Here is an 18523-nt window from a genome sequence, read left to right as displayed (position 1 = left end):
TTTCCACTATCTACAAATAATCAGATGTTTGGAAGAGATTGCTCCCATTTTTTCAATCATTGAACCTATTACATGACAGGTAAGTCAGTTGTTCATGAATCCAAGACAGTGTACACTATGATACTCACTAGGGAGAATATCAGACCCTGGTCTGAAAAGTCAAAAGGATTGGAGAGCTTGAGGAAAATCTTCCAACAGGATCTCCAGAAATAGGATCAGGAATTGGAATCCTTCAGGTCCCAACCACAAGCAACTGAACAAGACCAGCTGAGGGATGAACTAGTGTCATGATATGAGGAGACACCCTGTTTTCCAGAGCTAAGGCCCAGCAAGCAAGCTGTGCCCTAAGCTTGGCATAACAACAATCCTGTGCACTCACCCTCTGGATGATCTCAACCTCTGGAAAAATCATACCATATAATTAGCGTATTCCTTTGACTAGCACCATTTGTTCTCTGAGCTCAGACTAGTTCTGGTCATGAAGCCCTGCTAGGAATCACACTGGTCACACTGTAGCTCCTACTCCTCATTGTCAGGCCTACAGCTAACTCTGCAAACATTGGTATAAGTATTGAGAGCCCCCCAGCACGTGTCTAATTTCCCTCCTTGCATGCAAGCTGTTTCCCTCACTTTGAAATTAAACCTCTGTTCGATTCCTGACTCTCCTGTTTCTAGACTGCTCTGTCCAGCTCCAGCCATTAACAGGTTGCAGAGTGATCTAGTCCAGTTGACACTGACAGTTACGGATTCAATTTTCTCAGGTACCACTGGGAGGACAATGCTGGTAAGATAGCTCCTCCTGAAATCTAATGGCAAGGAGGTTTAGGATGCATTTCACGATAAAATCTATTTGTTTTTAAAGAAGGAAAGAGTGTGATTTTTTAAGTAGTATTAATATTTAACCCCAGATCAAATTAAACTCTTCTATTGTAATCCCTGGTCGAAGTACCAATTAATAGTTGGAACATTAAGCTTTGTACAGTCTGGCAGCTTCCATACCAGATGAGTATATTCCACTGACACTAAAGCTTTGTCCTCTATCAACTCCCTCCTTAGTTATGGCTTTTTTACATCCTGTTACATAAAACTAAAGGTTCCCTTGTTGGATAAAGAATTTAGAGATATCAATTAAATTTTAACATTTTTGTGGCTTCTTTTGGTGATACAACCAGGAAATCTTGATGGAATGTGTAGTAGCTGGTAAAGCAGAAATAACTATGAGGTCTGAGAACTAGATCTCAGCTCTTGTGCTGCTGCAGCTCTGTTGTTTTAGCTCTGGGTCCTCTGAAAAGGTCCTGGTAGGGCCATGTAGTATAGTCCATCAATTTAAAGTCCATCTTGCATGAGCTTATACAGAAGGGCCATGAAGTGAATGTGTTGACTTCCTCAACTAGTTTTTGTTGACCCTGGTAATTCATCAGCTTTCCATGCTCAGGTTTTTCCTTGATTAAAAAGTCAAGAGGACTTGACTGCATTTTTGTATAACTGTATCATACTTTGGAGTTATGAGTGGAGAAAACTTTTAACATTGTAGTACGGTGCAGCCATTCAAAAAAATGTTTTTTGATGGGTTCAAGGCTGGTAAAAGAGCATTGTGAGAATGTTGTTTTGAACAAATCTCTAATGAAGACATTCAATAAAGCCAAATATGAAGTTGTTATAGCAGATGCTATGTCTCCTTGTGCTGAGCTCATACAGTGATACTTGGAATACCCTTTGTCTATAGATTTAACCTCACAATGGGCAATACATATGAAAAATACTGTGGAGGACTCTCATTGCCTCTTTCCTATGTGCCTGTGCCCATAACAACATTAACTGACAAGATGATGTTTATGGAGCAGATGAAAAATGTACTTTATTCATTTGACTTTTGGTTTCAGAATGTTGATATGAAGGATTGGGATCTGTTTTACAGTGATTTGTTAGTCAAGTCATTATTCAAGATAAGAAATAAAGTTCCGTTTATGGTTCACAGGTCAAAACTGTTCAGTGATTCCCTGACGTGTTTATACATCTCATTGTAAATAGGCAGAAAATTAATATCATGAAAAAAATCAGATGTTTATTTTTAAAATTGCAACCAGATATGGAAAGTTTTGTGACAAAATGACCATCTTGTCCATAAAACATGAAAACTGCCATCTAATGGTTGCTAAATAGAATAAAGTTTGAATCTTCAGTCAAAACAGAAAAGCAGGGAAATTAGCATAATGAATCAATGAATGAGGGTAAAAGCATTCATTAAGCACCTTTTACATGTCTATTACACTGTGCTAGTTCCGGAGTCTAAATAGAAAAGCACACAGCCCCTTGTCCTCGAGGAGCATTTCAGTGAGGGAGATGGTGTCCAGAGTAAGTTTCAGTTGTAAATCCCACAGAGAGCCCTCGTGGTCCTAGTGAGATGGAAGAAGTTTAGTGGCAAAGCCAATGATAAAGCATCCTCTTTGATGTTACTACCACTGATATAAAACAAATCCATTTCTGATATTGAACCCTCTGACAACACTTTGCTGGTGACCACTTACTCTCTGAGGACCTCAGTAGCTGTGACCTTTAAGGAGGCAGGGATTAGAGCTCCTGCAGGGGCAGATACCAGTTTTGTGGCTGTTGTTGAGTCATTCAGTCATGTCCAATTCTTTGTGATCCCATTTGGGATTTTCTTGGCCAAGATACTAGAGTGGTTTGCCATTTCCTTCTTCAGCTCATTCTACAGATGAGGAAACTGAGGAAAAAAGCATTAATGACTAGACTCGCACACAGGTGCCATGAGGCGACTGTGCTGATACCTTCAGTGACTGTTTTTGTTGATCCTGGTAATTCATTAGGTTTCACACTGAGGTTTTTACTTCAGTGAAAAAGCAAGAGGATTCGGCTTCATTTTTTGAAAACTAGATCACACTTTGAAGTCATGAGTTGCCAAAATGTTCAGCATTAGACTATAGTTCAACCATGGAAGAAATGCTTTGGAAGGCTTTAAGACTTGTGAAACAACATTGTGAGAATGTTATTTTGAACAAAGACTTTATGAAGACGTTGAAGAAAGCCAAATATGAAGTTATTCTTGCAGATGTTATGTGTCCTTGTGCTTAGCTCATGGGAGAGATACTTGGAATGCCCTTTGTCTATAATCTGTGCTTCAGTATAGGCAATACCGTTGAAAAATACTGTAGAGGACTCCTATCCCCTCCATCCTATGTGTCTGTAGCCTTGACATTTTTGACTGACAAGATGACATTTGTGGAACAGATGAAAAATTTTCTTTTCTTCATTTACTTTGACTTATACTTTCAGAATTTTGATGTGAAGGACAGGGATCTGTTTTATAGTGATGTGTTAGGTAAGCCTGTGGTCTGGTTTACATGTCAAACCTGGTCAGTGATTGCCTGACTTATGTGAAAGAGTAGAAGTTTAATGACATGAGGAGTCATATTTGATCAGCAGCCAGTCAGAAAGGGAAAAGTCGTGCCAAAATGACTTTGTTTTCCATGAAATGTATGTAACTGAGGTATACTTTTATTCTATGATGTAAAATTTGAATCCATACAAAACAAACAAAAAAAGCCAGATTTACTTGAATGACACAAGAAAGGGTTTCTAAAGTCTGAGTTCCTGTAATTCTGGATGGTGTGTCCAGAATCTACTTACTTTCCTTAGGTTGATTGTTAGCAAAATTTATTGTGACTTCTTTAATGGATAGTGACCCTGTTTTAGGAGACTATTGATCCTGTTTTGTTTATCTATGTGGAAATGTGTTTAAGCAGTGTGATTGCAAACATTTGCGTTCACAAGTTCCCCTTTCCCTTACCAGTACAAGTTCATTGCGTAGTGAACAACCATGATTCTGATACAAATGCCTTTCTCACATCTCACCCCTTTTACATTTTAGTTATGATTATTTTGGAGGTCTAAAAGAAATAATTGAAAAAGTGAAACAGGTTTTCCTACTTTTATTACTTCCTACATTAACCAGCAGTTACTCTTTAAATTAGAGATTCTTAATGATATTTTTGTGTCATAGATTCTTTGAAAATCTTGTGTAAAACATTAACTTCTTGGAATGATTTTGTTACAGCTTTTAAATCCATAATTGAAGTAAATGCTAAATTTCAGTTACAGATTAGTAAAATAAAGATAAATTTTTCCCCATCCAAGTTCACAGACCATCCCCATGAAATAAATCCGTTTGTGGAACAATGGGGATGCAAGGATCCCAGGTTAAGAACCCCTACTCTAAAGGAATGATTTTTGAGGTAGTCAGGTGGTGCAGTGGGGAAGATCCCTGACTCTTAGAGTCATGAAAACCTGAGTTCAAATCTGGCCTTAGACACTTATTAGAAACTTAACATCTCTATGTCTCAGTTTCCTCAGTTGTAAAATGAGGATAATAATACCACCTGCCTTGGAGGATCATTGTGAGGATTAGATTAGGTAATACTTGTAAAACTCATAGCACAGTATCTACCCAGGACATAGTGGTGACATAGATGTTTATTCTACTTCTTCCAACCATAACAAGGAATAACATCAAAAATAAATAACATTTACCACAGCAACAACTGTGTGCAGGCACTATACTAAATGCTTCACAAATATTATCTCATTTCTCCCTCGCAACGACCCTGCAAGGTAGGTGCTATTATCACCACCATTTTATAGATTAGGAAACTTAGGTAGCTAGAGATTAAGTGAATTACCCAAGTTCACTCAGCTAGCAAGCTTCTGAAGTTTCATTCGAACATAAGTCTGATGACTCCAGTCCTGTGCTACTTAGCTGTCCCTAAAAAAAGAAACAGGTCATAGGCTCATAATTTAACATGACCTAATAAGGATTTGTAAAGGATATTCTTTACAATGAGGAGAGTTGTTAGAGAAGAGGAGGTAAATTTTAGTTGTTCTTCAGGCCATCTCAATTGGGCTCTCTACAACAGCTATCTGGCTTTATTTGTGTGAAAAGCGTTTTGTATTTGTGTTTACATAGTCCCTGGACTGGTTTTGGCAGGTAGACTCTCAAGTATTTTATAATGTCTACAGTAACTTTAAATGGAATTTCTCTTTCTATCTCTCACTGTTGGGCTTTGTTAATAATATATAGAAATGCGGATGATTTCTGTGGGCTTATTTGGTATCCTGCAACTTTGCTGAAGTTGTTTATTATTTCAAATAGTTTGTTACTTGATTATATTATCATACCCTCTGTAAAGAGTGGTAACTTAATTTCTTCTTTACCTATTCTCATTCCTTCAATTTCTTTTTTTTTCTCTTATTACTAAATCTAACATTTCTAATTCCATATTGACCAACAGTGGTGATAGTGGACACCCTTGTTTCACCCTCAATTTTCTTGGAAATGCTTGTTTGAGGGTTCTTTGGCAACAAGCAGTAGCGATTCATTTAGATTGGTGGTGGAATGACTGTAGTTGCAAATACAAATAAATGTAATTAGCAAACATATACATATATTGCTATATGGACATACACCTGTACATATATCCTGATGTGGATATGTTTGCTATTTAGGAAGTATATGTATATGTTTATGTGTAGGTTGTTCAGAAAATCTTAGTGAACTTAGAGAATACCAGAGATTCAAGTAAAAAACTGCTTGAAATAATAAACAACTTCGGCAAAGTTGCAGATTACAAAATAAACCCGCACAAATTTTATGCATTTCTATGTATTGCTAAAAAAAAAAATCCAACAGCAAGAGATAGAAAAAGAAATCCTATTTAAAACTAGGGCAGATACTATAAAATATTTGGAACTCTACCTGCCAAAGCAAATCCAGGGAATATATGAACACAATTACAAGACACTTTTTGCACAAATAAAGTCAGATCTAAGTAAGTGGGAAAACATTAGTTGTTCATGGGTAAGCTGAGACAATGTAATAAAAATGACAATTCTACCTGCAGTAATTTACTTATTTAGTGCCATACCAATCAAACTATCTGATGATTATTTTCTAGAGATGGAAAAAATAATATCAAAATTCTTCTGGAAGAACAAAAGGTCAAGAATGGCAAGGGAGCTAATAAAAAGAAATTCTAGGGAAGGTGGCCCGGCTCTACTAGATCTCAAATTGTAATATAAAGTAGCAATTATCAAAACCACTTGGTGCTAGCTAAGAAAACAGAAGGGTACACAAGTGGAATATGCTAGGTACTCAAGACACAGTAGTCAATGAATATAACAATCTATTGTTTGATAAACCCAAGGACCCCAGCTTCTGGGATAATAAAACTGGATAAAAGTATGGCAGAAACTAGGCATAGACCAATGCCTGACAGCATACACAAGAATAAAATCCAAATGGGTACATGATCTAGGTACAAAGACTGATATTATAAACAAATTACTAGAGCAAGGATTTGTGTATTTATCAGATTTGTGGAGAAGGGAAGAATTTTTGACTAAAGAAGAAACAGAAACCATTATGAAGTTCAAAATTGATTATTTTGATTACATTAAACTAAGAAGTTTTTGCACAACCAAATCCAATGCAACCAAGATTAGGAGGGAAGCAAAAAACTGGGAAAGAATTTTTGCAACCAGTGTCTGTGATAAAGGCGTCATTTCTAAACTGTATAGAGAACTGAGTCAAATGTACAAGAATACAAGTCATTCTCCAACTGATAAGTAGTCAAAGCATATGAACAGACAGTTTTCAGAGGAAGAAATTAAAGATACCTATAATCATATGAAAAAATGCTCTAAATTACTATTGATTAGAGACATGCAAATCAAAACTAATCTGAGCTATCATGTCACACCTATTAGATTAGCTAATGACAGAACAGTTAGATGATAAATGTTGGAGAAGAAGTGCGAGAGTTGGAGCCGTGAGCTGCTCCAGTCATTCTGGAGAGCATTTTGGAACAATGCCCAAAGGTCTACAAAAATATGCCTACCCTTTGACCCAGCACTACTGCTTCTAGGACTGTATCCCCAAGAGATCATAAAAACGGGAAAGGCTCCCACATGTGCAAAAATATTTATATCAGCCCTCTTTGTGTTGGCCAAAAACTGGAAATCAAGGGGATGCTCATCAATTTGGGAATGGCTGAATAAATTATGGTATATGAATGTAATAGAATACTATTATGCTATAAGAAATGATGAACAGGAAGACTTCGGAGAGGCCTGAAAAGACTTATATGATCTGATGCTGAGCAAAAGAAGTAGAACTAGGGGAACTTTGTGCACAGCAACAAACACAGTATGTGAGAGATTTTTCTGGTAGACTTGTAACTTCATTGAAATGCAAGGACTTAGCAACATTCCCAATGGTCTTTTAAGGCAAAATGCCTTCCATACCCAGAGAAAGAACTTTGGAATTCAATCACAGAATGTAGCAGATCATTTCTTTTGCATTACAATTTTAGTTTGTTATATGATTTCTCTCATTCATTTTAAGTCTTCTACACAATATGACTATAGTGGAAATGTATTTAATAGGAATGTTTGTATAGAACCTATATAAAATTGTATGCCATCTCCAGAAGGGAAGGGGGATGTAGCGGGGAAGGGAGGGGAAAAAAATAATCTAAGTTATATGGTAGTGATAGTAGAACACTAAAAAAAATAAAATTAATATAAAAAAGTCTTAGTGAAGTTTCAATCTATTAAAATTATAACCTGAGTTTTAAAGTCTCAAAGCTTAAACCTACATTAAAATTTTTCTATCACTCTGTAGTTTTTAATATATTTGTTATTTAGGAAACATGTTGATTTGTGAATGTGTATATATGTCTATATGTCTGCTATTTTAGAAGACATCTATATATCTATATATATATTGATATGTGTAAAGGATATATGTGCATAATATGTGTGCATATAATTATACATAGGGTATATTTTATGTGTATACATGTAGGTGTTGGCATGTGGGTAAGAGGTATAGAAGTTTGCATTGGATGTTGTGGAAATACATTGAAGCGCTGAAGGTTTATTTCAATTATGTTGTCAAAAACTCATTTTCCAGAAAATGTAATCCTTAGAAATATTTCTTTGCCTGAGGTCATACTTTTAATTCTTAAAGTGTCCTTAGAATCTCCATCCAATATTCCTTCTTCAGCTTTCACAGGAGCAGTTAGTTCACACTTTCCAAGTACAGCTACAACAAGAGATTATTGTTAAGGAAACCAGTTGGGATGTTGTTAAGAGGCTATTCCCAAATGTTAGATACCAAGTCTCACCCTCCATGAATTCAAGCTCATGATAATCAAGGGAAGACTGTCAGGCCCAGGTCTTAAAGGCCACAATGTTTGAAGCAAAGGAGAAAGTGTATCCAATAACAACCCCCCAAAGGGATCTGAAATTAGCCTTCACTGGGCCTCAACCCCCTCTAAGACAATAACCACTACACAACGATATCTTAAAAATTCAGCAGCAATTTTTCTCTAGCATACCAAGGAACCCATGCTAGTCAGTTACTCCATTTGGACATCCAAGTATAAAGACAACCAAGACACCTTCACCATTCATGCACTTTCACTATGAGGGCAGCTAAGTGGTGCAGTGGATAGAGCACTAGTGCAGGAGTCAAGAGGACCTGAGTTCAAATTTCACCTCAGACACTTGAAACTCACTAGCTGTGTGACTGGGCAAGTCACTTAAACCCAATTGCCTCATCCTGGGTCATCTCCAGTCATCCTGATGAATATCTGATCACTGGATTCAGGTAGTCCTGGAGGAGAAGTGAGGCTGGTGACCTTGCACAGCCCTCCCTCACTCAAAACAAAGTCAAGTGCAAATTATGTCATTATTTCTCTGATGGCATGGTCTTCTTCGGCAACGAAGAATGAACACACATTTTCCCTATGAAATCTCTATCTGAAGAAGAAAAAAAAAGTAAATGGAGTTATCTTTTAAAATCTGAGTAAGTAAAACCATTCCACAGTCCCTGAAGAAGGGTTTTGATTATTGTGGCAACACAGAAGGTGAATGTTCAACTTTGGACTAAAGACTTTTGTGCAAGTAGCTAAATATCCTCCTTTGACGCTAAACACATTGCTACCTATTAACCTCTTCCCAAATCCGCCTCCCTTTTTCTATCAGTAGCTATGACTAAGGATTTTTTTTTTGATAAGGATTTGACAAATCTCAATTACATTTTAACTTCTTTGGCAATTCCTTTCATCATATAATCCATAGCACCTGATAGGGGGAAGCTAGAGATTCTGAGAAAGGACAAACATGAGTTCTGTGAAGTGGGCTGCAGCTCTTTGGCTACAGCAGCTGTATTACTTTAGCCGTGGGTCCTGTGGGAAGGTCCTAGTGTTGTCTACAGAGTATAGTCACTGGATAAATCTAAAAACCATCCTGGATGAGCTGGCACAGAGGGGCCATGAGGTGACTGTCCTGACATCTATGGCTTCCATTCTTATTGATTCTACCAAAACAGCTCTTCTCAACTGTGAGGTTTATCCTGTGTCATTCACTAAAGAAGATGTTGTTACTCATTCTGAAAAATGGATTAAGGAATGCATGTATGAGTTGCCAAGACTTTCACCTTGGGAGTATACTACAAAGGTGCAAGATGCGTTTTTTGAATATTAAAAGATTCTCAGAATGCTTTGTGAGAGTGTAGTTTTAAACAAGAAGTTTACGAAGACATTAAAGGAAACCAGATATCATAATGTTGCTTCTTGCGCTGAGCTCATAGCTGAGGTTCTTAGAATACCTACTTTCTATACTCTTCCATTCATTACTGGCCATGCATATGAAAAATACTGAGGAGGACTCCCTTCTCCCCGTTCCTATGTGCCTGTGGTGTTGACACAAATGACTGACAAGATGACATTCATGGAGAGAGTGAAAAATATGCTTTTATTCCTTTACTTTGACTTTTGCTTTCAGAATTTTGATGTGAAGGGTTGGGATCAGTCTCGCAGTGATATGTTAGGGAAGCCTGGGGTTCCTTCATGGTTTACATGGCAGGACTATACAGTCACTCCACCATTTTTCATACATCTGAAGGCAAATGGGTTGGTGTCTAAAGTAATGGGAATTTTTTGTTTATTTATTCCTGATAAGAAATGGAATTGGTCTTTAACAATATGACTTAGCTAACTATGTAACATAGGTACCTACCATATAACTGCTGCTCTCTGAGCTAATGTCTGAATCTTTAAAGCAGAAAAATGCCTTCATAGAAATAACAGCTAAATGCCATTATTTAGGGAGGACAGCATTTTTTTAAATTGCTATTTGGTATCTCTCTATATATGTGGCCTAAGCTGAAGGTACACTTGCTGCTCAAGTACCAGTGCCTTAGCGGATTGTCATAGAATTTTTGACCTTTTTGGTTTTTTACAGGCTTGGGCAGTACCTGAAGAATGGACGGGGAGAGTGGCAGGACCTGTGACTTCACTAGTACAGGAAACTCCAGGAAACCCCCTCTAGCAATGCCCCTTCTCTGGAAGTTAAAGAGTTCAAGTTACCTAGAACAGTGACTTCTAGGCTGAAGCAGCCTTGAAGGTACAACATGTATGTGCCAGAGGAGGGTACTGAGCATAAGCCTTGCTAATTTAAGGCTGACTCTCTCCATACCCTCTCACGTTATCTACATGGTAAACAAGGAAAATTTGGCAGCCCTCAAAAACCAGCAAAAATAATGAGAAAGTGAATCCACATGTTACAAGGTCAGGTTGTCTTGGCTGTTGTTTACAGTTCTATGCAAAAATATATCCCAACCAATTAGGAAAGTATGAGGGTTATTGAAGGCCATGAAGCTGGGAGAGATTTCTTACCTGGGAGAAGTCAATATCTGCTTTCTTACCTGAAGGAATACATCAGAATTTTGGAGCAAAAACCACCATCAAACAGGAAAAAATAAATTGCTGCTTAGTAGAAGAAGTGTAGACTCAGAATATCATAAACGTTGACACAGGCCATTTTCGTTAACAAGCCAGAACATGGTTCTCAAAGGTAGAACTTTCTTTTTATTTCCTTATTTTTTATTTTATTGTTTTATTATTTTACCCTCTAAGCATTTATTGTAGATCTTCAATTCTAGAATTGCCATGCTTCCACCTACAGTTCACAAACAGGAATGGAATGGTTCCACCAATTATTTGAGGACATTCTGTGTGTGCATTAGTACAATGTCCTTTTCAGACACCCTGTCATTTTGTAGTACCTATAAAACATAATTCCAACTCTTTAGGGATGCAGCCCAAAAGAGGTGCCTGATGTATTAGTTCCAGTGAAGGGACTGACAGAACCAGTGGAACAAGAAATGTGAGCTGGTATGAACATTTCCAACAATATAAGGTACTTTTACAGAGACTACCCTATGAGTGAGGTCAGATGGCTTTGGGAATCATGGAAAATTGTCTTAAAACCCATTGAGACAAAGCCAAATTGTAAACATTTCTGGCTGAATATCAAGTATAACTAGAAGAGGAGATTATTATTAATGAGATAACTTAGGATGTTAGAAAGAATCTATTCCCAAATATTACACACCAGGTCACAGGCCATGAATTCAAGCCAATGATAATCAAGGGCAGACTGTCAGGTCTTAAAGACCACAATATTTGAAGAAACAAAGAAAAATTATCCAATACCAGCTCCCAGAATGAGATCTGAAATTATCCTTCACTGGGCCCCAACTCCCTCTACCCCAATAACAACTACAGAAGGATATCTTAAAAATTCATCACCAAGTTTTCTCTAGCATAGCAAGGAGCCAATGTTAGTCAGTTACCCCATCTGGACATTCAAGTACAAAGACAATGAAGACACCTTCACCATTCATGTACTTTTACTATGAAATATGCTCCTGTGGGGCAAAGAAAAAAGAAAGGGAACTAACTTTTAAAAGTTGAGTAAGTAAAACCATTTTCCATGAGGAAACCTCTTGATTAGAGTGGTAACACAGGAGGTGAATGTTCAACTTTGTTTGGACTAAAGACTTTTGTGCAATTAGCTAAATATACTTCTTTGAAACTAAACTCCTTGCTATATGTTAACGTCTTGCCAACTCCGCCTCCTTTATTCCATCAGTAGCTTTGAGGATTTTCTTTTTGATAAGTACTTGACGGATCTCAAACACATTTTAACTTATTTGTCAATACCTTTTTATGATATAACCTATAGCACATGATAGGAGGAAGCTAGATTCTGAAAAAGCACTACCCTGACATTTGAGAAGTGGGCTGCAGCTCTTTTGCTGCTGCAGTTGTGTTGCTTTAGTTGTGGGTCCTGTGGGAAGGTCCAAGTGTGGCCTATGTATGGAGTATAGTCATTGGATTTATATAAAGACCATCCTGGATGAGCTGGCACAGAGGGGCCGTGAGGTGACTGTACTGACATCTACAGCTTCCATTCTTATTGATTCTACCAAAACATCTCTTTTTAACTTTGAGGTTTATCCTGTGCCATTCACCAAAGAAGATTTTGTTACTTATTATGACAGATTGATTGAGGAATACCTGTATGAATTGCCAAACCTTTCACCTTGGGAGTATGCTAAAAGGATGCAAGATGTCCTTTTTGAATATTAAAATGTTCTCAGACAGCTTTGTGAAAGTGTTACTTTGAACAAGAAGCTTATGAAGACATTGAAGGAAGCCAGATATGATGTCTTTGTTTGAGATACTACTGGTCCTTGAGCTGAGCTCATAGCTGAGGCCATTGGAATACCTATTTTGTATACTTTTCAGTTCACTGATGGCAATACATATGAAAAAATGCTGTGGAGGACTCCCTCCCCCCCTTCCTATATGCCTGTGGTCTTGACAGAATTGACAGACAAGATGACATTCATGCAAAGGGTGAAAAATATATTTTTCTTCCTTTATTTTGACTTTTTGGTTTCAGAATTTTAATATGAAGGATTTGAATCAGCTCTAAAGTGATGTGTTAGGTAAGCCTGGGGGTTCCTTCATGGTTTCCATGTCAAGCGTATACAGTCACTCCATCATTTTTTATAAATCTGATGGTAAATAGGTGAATATCTGGGGTGGATAACCCCAGTTTGCATATCCTACACTTACTTTGTGCTGTCTGAATTCTGTTTTGCTTAAAGAGCACACACCCTTTCTGATGTGGGCACACCATGCTGAGTGGTCCTGTGCCAGCGTCTCCCATGTTGCACAGACAAATCCAAAGTTCTTCAGAGAGACCTTGAGACTATCCTTGTATCATTTCTTCTGGCCACCATGTGATCACCTGACGCATGCCAGTTCTCCATAAAACGGTCTTTTTGGCAAGCATACATTTTACATTTGAACAACGTGGCCAGTCCATCAGAGTGGTGCTCTTTGAAGCATACTTTGAATACTTGGCAGTTCAGCTTGAGCAAGGGCTTCAGTATCTGGTACCTTATCCTACCAGGTGATCCTCAGAATCTTCCTAAGACAGTTCAGATGGAAGCAGTTCAGTTCCATGGCATGGCACTGGTAGACTGTTCATGCTTCACAAGCATATAACAATGAGGTCAGCACAATGGCTCTGTAGACCTTCAGTTTGGTAGTCAGTCTAATACCTCTTCTCTCCCAAAATTTTCCTCAGAGCCCCCCAAACACTGAGATAGCTCTAGCAATGCATGCATCAACCTCATTGCCAATGTGTACATCCCTGAAAAGTACACTACCGAGGTAAGCGAACTTATTCACAGCATTCAAAACTTCTCCATTTGTTCTAACCAATGGTTCCACGTATGGATGGTGTGGTGGTGGTTGATGGAGTGTCTGTGCTTTCTTGATGTTAATTATTTGGCCAAAATTAGCACAGGCAGCAGAGAATTGATCCATACTTTGTTGCATCCCAGCTTCAGAGGCTGCACTGAGTGCACAGTCATCTGCAAACAGAAAATCGTGCACCAACACTCCCTGCACTTTGGTCTTGGCTTGTAGCTTTTTCAAATTGAAGAAATTGCCAACAGTACGGTAGTTGACCTTGATGCCACGTTCATCCTCATTGAAAGCATTTGTGTAGAGTGTGTTCAGGGAGGACTAGTGCTTTTGGTGTGATGGCTGCCAAGCCCTTTTCAGGGTTCTTTCCACCTTTGGTGTCCACCTGCTCCTCCTAACTTGCATCTGTGTCTCCAAGAAGCTGCAGCATGTGCGGTGGCCACACCCCAGTAAACCATCTTAGCAGACAGAACTAACCAGGTTGAGGGTAACCAAGGGTTCTCAAACCCATTGGTGAGTTAGGGGGGTGTCTACCCCAAACACGTGAAGTCTTCCTCTGGTGGAATGGGTGAATGAGAACAATTTGTTCCAATGGACATGAAGGCAGATGAAGTAGGCAATGTGGAGCACTTAGAGCTTGGTTGAACACCTAAGATGCCAGCGTCATCCACTACATCCTTAGCCATCACCAGCCATCTTGACTCTGTTCTACCACTGAACTATGGTGACTCTGGAGGAGAGAGTGAAGCAGACAACTTCATGTAGCTCTGCCTCACTTAAATCCAATTTACACACAAACCAAAAGACATCACCTATACCATTTCACTATTATGCCTCAAAGTCTTGTGGCAACAGCCAGGTATGAAGCAGCAGGTGCAGATCTACTGGGAGCTCTAGTCACAACCCTGCACACAGGCAGCCCAGGCCACAGGGTCGTTTTCTCACTGGAAGTAGGAGGGAGACTCAGCAACCCCTAGGTGTCTGAGCAGCCTTTAAAGGATTGCACTGTTTACCTCCTGGTGTGAGGAAGGAGGCTAGAAAAGGTGCCCTAAACATTGCCTATTTACCCAACCCTGTCCTGATTACCGTGGCAGGTAGGGAATGCCACCACGCCATCAAAAAACAAAAAAAAATGTACAAAATGTATGAAAACATCTGCAGAGATGATTCCACTCACCACCAGCACATAGAACATGTGCACACAAATAGACAACACACAATCCAGTAAACTTGAAAGAACTGCTCTTATCGCAAGAGAACTCAACAGGTATCTCATTGAAATAGTAGCCCTGAAGGAAACAAGGTTGGCAAATGAAAGCCAGCTTAGTGAAGTTGGAGCTGGATACACCTTTTTCTGGAGTGAGCTCGGTGAAGGGGAGTTCTGTGAAGTTGGCACGGATTTGCAATCAAAACTAATCAGCAAGTTGGTATGCACGCCAAAAGGAGTGAATGACAGGATCAGGACAATGTGATTGCCACTCACAAGAAAACACCATGTCACCATCATCAGTGTCTATGCTTCCACCATGACCATCACTGATGAGGTCAAAGAAAAATTTTGTGAAGACCTAGAGACCCTTATTGTCAATGTGCCAAAAGAGGACAAGCTCATAATTCTGGGCTACTTTAATGATAGAGTAGACTCAGACTACCAGACTTGTCAGGAAGTCCTAGGGAGGAATGGAGTTGGAAACAGCAATGATCATTTACTGCTGAAAACTTGTGCATCACATGACCTCATCACCAACACTGTCATCCATTTACCTAAATGTAATAAAACTTCATGGATCCACCTTCCCAGCAAACACTGGCATCTAACTGACTGTGATTTTAAGGAGAAGAGGCAGATAAGATGTGAGAGTGACAAAGACAATGTGTGGTGTAGAGTGCTGGACTGATCATAGACGTATCCTTTCCAAGTTAAATATTTGCATACATCAAAAACATTGCCCCCAAGGCAAAATGACTACAGAAGAATTAATGTCAACAAATTAGAGCTCTTCTTTGAGTGTGAACAGTTTGTTGCTAATTTGGAGGGAAAGTTGAGCCAACACATAGTGGACAACAGTGGAGCACAAAAGGAGTGGGAAGCTTTCAGAGATTTGGTGTACAGCACTGCATTTGCTCATCTGGGTCAGAATACATGCAAACGCCATGACTGGTTTGATGAAAATGATGGGGAAATTCAGAAGCTACTAAATGAAAAACAATAACTCCACAGGATTTACCAACAGGATAGTTCATCCACTTCTAAGAAGGCAACATTTAATTCCATCCAAAGCAAAGTATAAGCAAAGCTAAGAGAGATGCAGGATGCCTAGCTCAGGAAGAAGGCAGAAGAATTTCAGTTTTATGCTAACAGTAACAATCCAAAGTGCTTTTATGATTCCCTGAAAGTTATTTATGGACTGGGGCAGGTAGGTGGTGCAGTGAATAGAACACCAGTGCAGGAGTCAGGAGGACCTGAGTTCAAATCTCACCTCAGACACTTGACACTCACTAGCTGTTTGACCTTAGGCAAGTCACTTAACCTCAATTGCCTCATCCTGGGTCATCTCCAGTCATCCTGAAGATTATCTGGTCACTGGCTTCAGATGGCTCCAGAGGAGAAGTGAGGCTGGTGACCTGCACAGCCCTCCCTCACTCAAAACAAGGTCAAGTGCAAGTCACGTCATTATTTCTCTGGTGCCATGTTCTTCAGCAATGAAAGACAAACACTCATTTATGGAACAAAAACCTATGGTGCATCACAACCACACTGATTAGTGATATGGACATGATCCTAGAGGGATGGGTTCAACATTTCCCTAATGTTCTCAACAGACCATCATCAGTCAATGCTGAGGCCATTGACCATTTACCTCAGGTTGAAGTCAATCCCTCCTTAGCAGAACTTACAACTGAAGAAGAGGTTTTCAGGGTCATCAGGCTTCTTTCATGTAGCAAAGCACCTGGTGCTGATTCTATTCCAGCTGAGATTTACAAGGTAGGGGGACCATTGCTCATACAAAAGCTGACTAAAATTTTCCAGGTTATATGGCAAGAGGAGGTTATCCCCCAGGAGTTCAAGGATGCCTCTACTGTCCATCTCTATAAAGGCAAAGGGAATAGATTGTCCTCTGACAATCACAGGCAGATCTGTCTCTTAGTCACTACTGACAAAGTTCTTACTAGAGTCCTCCTTAATAGGCTGATCCTTCACCTGGAAGATGGAAGCCAGTGGCTTCAGAAAGGGCTGAAGAACAGTCGATATGATGTTGACTGCCCAACAACTCCAGGAGAAATGCCAGGAGCAGAACAAAGGTCTGTACACAATGTTTGTAGATCTAACCAAGGCCTTTGACATTGTTACTCATGAAGGCTTATAGAAAATTATGTCAAAATTTGGTTGCCCAGAGAAGTTCATCAATATTGTACATCAATTTCATGATGGCATGTTTGCCCAGGTTCTGGATAGTGAACAATGTTCTCATGCCTTCCCAGTCACCAATGGAGTGAAACAGGGCTGTGTGCTTGCTCCCATGCTTTTAAGCATGATGTTTTCAGCCATGTTGACAAATGCTTTCAATGAGGATAAACATGGCATCTAAATAAATAAAATTAAGGGGTAAAAGAGGAATATATTGAGAGGAGAAAGGGAGAAATGGAATGGGGCAAATTATCTCTCATAAAAGAGCGAAGAAAAAGCTTTTTCAATGGAGGGGAAAAGGGGAGAGGTGAGAGGCAAAAAGCGAAGCTTACTCTCATCACATTTGACTTAAGGAGGGAATACCATACACACTCAATTTGATATGAAAATCTATCTTCCACTACAGGAAAATAGGGGAGAAGTGGGGTGTGAAAGGGATAATAGAAGGGAGGGCAAATGAGAGGAGGGGTTACCTAGAAGTAAACACATTTAGGGAGGGATAAGGTCAGAAAACAGAATAGAGTAAATGGGAGGGGCAGGATAGGATGGAAGGAAATACAGGTAGTCTTCCACAACATGACTATTATGGAAGTGTTTAGCAAAACTACACATATATTACCTATATTGAATTGTTTGCCTTCTCAGTGGGGATGGGTGGGGAGGGAGGAAGGGACAGAAGTTAGAACTCAAAGTTTTAGGAAAGAATGTTGAGAATTGTTTTTTGCATGCAACTGGGAAATAAGAAATGCAGGTAATGGGTTATAGATATCATTCTTGCCCTACAAGAAAAGAGAGAAAATAGAGATAAGAGAAGGGAGGGGTGTGATAGAAGGAGGCGTAGATTGGGGGAAGGGGTAATCAGAATGCATGGTGTATTGGGGTGGAGGGAGGGGAGAGATGGGGAGAAAATTTGAAACTCAAAATCTTGTGGAAATGAATGTTGAAAACTAAAAATTAATAAATAAATTGGAAAAAAATTGTTTCAGTGAGCTTGCTTTTTCTTTTTCTAAGTAATGTCAATAAGCATTTGTTAAGGGTCTCTTATATGCCAGGCACTGTCATAAGGTCCAGGGATACAAAGAAAGGCAAATACAATCCCAGTATTCAAGGACCTCACAGGATAAACAAACAATTGGATATGGGGAGGATAGATGGAATATAATCTCAGACGGAGACACTGGCATTAAGAAGGAGGAGAAAAACTTTGTTGGAGCACCATGAGTTACTAAGAAATCACTCAAGATCCTCCAGTAGACTTCAACAGCAATTCTTAACATAATTTTCATAACAATTTTTTCAGTGGTCAATTTCCTTTATTATCTTATGTACTTTGTATTATACATTTAAAAACATTCTTCTGAAAAGGGATCCACATACACCAGACTGCCAAAGGTATTCATGACACACACACAAGGTTAAGAATCCCTGGCCTAGAGGTTTGAGCCATCCATGACAGAGCTAACTCCTT

General features: G+C 39.0%; 1 protein-coding gene and 2 pseudogenes across 2 annotated transcripts in view; all 3 read left to right on the top strand.

The window, feature by feature from the left end:
• LOC140511743 (UDP-glucuronosyltransferase 2A2-like) overlaps positions 1–18523 on the top strand; it is a 144748-nt gene that overhangs the window by 108217 nt on the left and 18008 nt on the right. The gene's annotated exons all lie outside the window — the stretch shown is intronic.
• On the top strand, positions 7793–10484 carry LOC140511744 (UDP-glucuronosyltransferase 2B31 pseudogene; annotated as a pseudogene).
• LOC140510812 (UDP-glucuronosyltransferase 2B31-like) lies at positions 12137–17869 on the top strand (annotated as a pseudogene).

The sequence above is a fragment of the Notamacropus eugenii genome, chromosome 6 (genome assembly GCF_028372415.1).
Source record: "Notamacropus eugenii isolate mMacEug1 chromosome 6, mMacEug1.pri_v2, whole genome shotgun sequence".
NCBI lineage: Eukaryota > Metazoa > Chordata > Mammalia > Diprotodontia > Macropodidae > Notamacropus > Notamacropus eugenii.
Note: the sequence above shows the minus strand (reverse complement) of the source record. Positions and strands in the feature narration are given on the sequence as shown.